Below are 2,863 nucleotides of genomic sequence, written 5' to 3'. Positions count from 1 at the left end.
TGAGAGAGTGAATGGTTGTTTGTCTCGTTTGTCTCTATGTGGCCCTGTGATGGACTTGCGACCCGTCCAGGGTGTACCCCGCCCCTCGCACAGTGATTGCTGGACATGAGCACCAGCGAAATTCCCAAAATGGAATAAGCGGGTAAAGATAATGGATGGATGGATGGAAATAAATAAATAAAAAGAAAATAAAAAATATATTATAATAGTTATATTGTAGTGTTAGATCTTGTTTTACCCCTTTTTGTCGTTACAGGAGCATGAAGTAACCTGCTGTTTCTGTCATAAAGGATTAACAGAAACCAAGTATCTCTGGGCTTTTGGTTCATCCTAGTGGTGCCAGTGCTGTCATTCTGGCTTGGTGGCCAGAACTGCGGTGAATGGGATCCTTGTCTTGTCTTAAATTCACGCTTCCTTGATTTATTTGTTAGTATGAGTTGCCACTTCAGAGGGAGATAGACCCGGAGGAAGTGGTGGGGGCTGGCTGAGGGTCCAGGGTTCGAGAGGAAGCCCATGGCTAGCAGTAGCTAGCTGCAGTGACTGACGACCCGCAGTCAGCTCCCAACGCAACAGGTCTAAAGCCAGATCTGAACCCTGGTTTAATGAAAAAACTATTGCAGCCAGACAGGAGTGCCGCAGAGCTGAACGGAGATGGAAAAAGGATAAACTGGAGGTTTCATCTTACATTTTAAAAGGACTGTCAACGTCAATACCAGAACACTGTTAAAGAGGCCAAAAAACAACACTTGTCAGATATTATTGTGTCCAATCAATCATAATAATCCACGTGTCCTTTTTAAAACTATTGACTCTGTCCTGAAGGCCCCACAACCTGTCTATCTGGAAGCCTCTACTGAACTTTGTAATGACTTCCTACAGTTTTTTATAAATAAGGTTGTTACCACAAGGGCCCTTATTTCAGCCCCTGTTTTTGACCCCTCTTGCTTGGTCCCCTGCCTGGCTGTGTTCGATAGATTCGAACCAGTGACCCTGACCCTTTTAGAGGATGTGGTCGGCCATATTAGACCATCAGGTTCTCCTCGTGACCTTGTCCCCCCTCGCCTTAAGAGGTGTTTTCCAGCCTCAGGCAGGTGATTCTTGCTGTTATCAATAGCAGTCTGTCCTCAGGTGTTGTCCCAATAGGTTTTAAACATGCTGTGGTGCAGTCCCTGCTTAAAAAGCCTAGCCTAGACCAAACTGTCTTGGCTAATTTTAGGCCCATCTCCAAGCCGCCTTTTATTTAAAAAATTTTAGAAAAAAAATGTATATTCACAGGCCAAATGTTTTCTGGTTGAGCACAATATCCTGGAGGTTTTACAGTCGGGCTTCAAAACTCGCCACAGCACAGAATCAGCTCTAGTCAGAGTTTTTAATGATATTCTAATGGCCAAAGATTCTGGTGAACATGTGGTTCTTGTCCTGCTCGACCTAACCGCTGCCTTTGATACAGTGAACCACAACATTTTATCATGCTTACAGCACCAAGTGGGTATCTGTGGTACTGCATTGAGCTGGTTTAGGTTCTATCTAGCAGACAAAACCATGTCTGTCAACATAGCTGGGTCTGAATCCTCCACTGCTCCTCTGTGTTTTGGGGTTCCACAGGGCTCTATTTTAGGTCCCCTGCTTTTTTCCCTTTACCTGCTTCCATTGGGATCAATCCTTAGAAAGCATGGGATCTTTTTTTCATTGTTACGCTGACGATAGTCAAATCTATATGCCACTAAATAAGAAAGATGCCCTCTCAATTAGGCCACTTCTGTTGTGTCTTGAGGACATCAAGCCTGGATGTCTTTAAACTTCTTTAATTTCAATGAAAAGAAAACAGAAGTGATGGTGTTTGGTCCTAGTGGCTCTTGTGAACCTTGCCCTGTTGATCTGGGCCCTCTGGCACCACATGTAAAGAAAACTGTTTCTAACTTGTAAAAAAGTTAAATCTGGTCCTCTGGACATTCAAAAAAAAATAAAGCAAAGCAAATCAACAAAAAAATGTAGAAACGTTTCGTCTCTCATCCGAGAGACTTCCTCAGTCTGAGCTGCTGTATTCAGCTCAGTCTCTTAAATAGCACCTTCTCAGAGTGGATCAACCAGTTTTGCTGCTGACAACCAAAACCAGCTGATCACATGCTCAAGAAGGACCATCAGCCTAACAATGGATCATTAGCACACTGATGGCTGTTTACTATTCACAGAGGGCTGAGTGATACTAGCAATCACAGCATTGTAAGAGGGGGACAATTGAACACGTAGACCTCCACCCCTGTTTAACGATGGACGGTTTCTTTTCACAAAGATGGCCTCCTTTACTCCTCTCTCAAACCATCGTTCCTCTCTGTCCAGGATGTGTACATCTTCATCCCTGAAAGAGTGACCGCTGGCCTGGAGATGAGTGTAGACCTCAGAGTCCTGGCCTGATGATGTTGATCTTCTGTGCGGCGCCATCCTTTTGGCCAGTGGCTGTTTAGTTTCCCAGATGTAAGACTGATCACAGCCCTACTGACACTGAACAGCATACACAACATTACTCTGTTTGTGTCGGGGGACTGGATCTTTGGGATGAACCAGTCTTTGCCGTAATGTATTTTGGGGTTTAAAAGCCACTAGGACATTATGTTTAGAAAATAAACGTCTCAGTTTCTCTGATACTCCCTCAACATATGGAATGACCACTGGTCTGGGTCTGGGTTCCTCCTTTTCACCTGTTGGCTGACTGGAGTCCTGTTTGGGTTTCTTCTCTGCTTTTAGGAAGGCCCAGTTAGGATATCCACATTGCTCTAGAGCCTGTCTTGTGTGGTACAGACGTCTGTACTCATCCATTTAGTTGGCAGCTCAGAACACCACATACAGAACACCATGGACTTTG

This window comes from Nematolebias whitei, chromosome 11 (genome assembly GCF_014905685.2).
Source record: "Nematolebias whitei isolate Nwh7 chromosome 11, NemWhi1, whole genome shotgun sequence".
NCBI lineage: Eukaryota > Metazoa > Chordata > Actinopteri > Cyprinodontiformes > Rivulidae > Nematolebias > Nematolebias whitei.
This window is presented reverse-complemented; position numbering follows the sequence as displayed.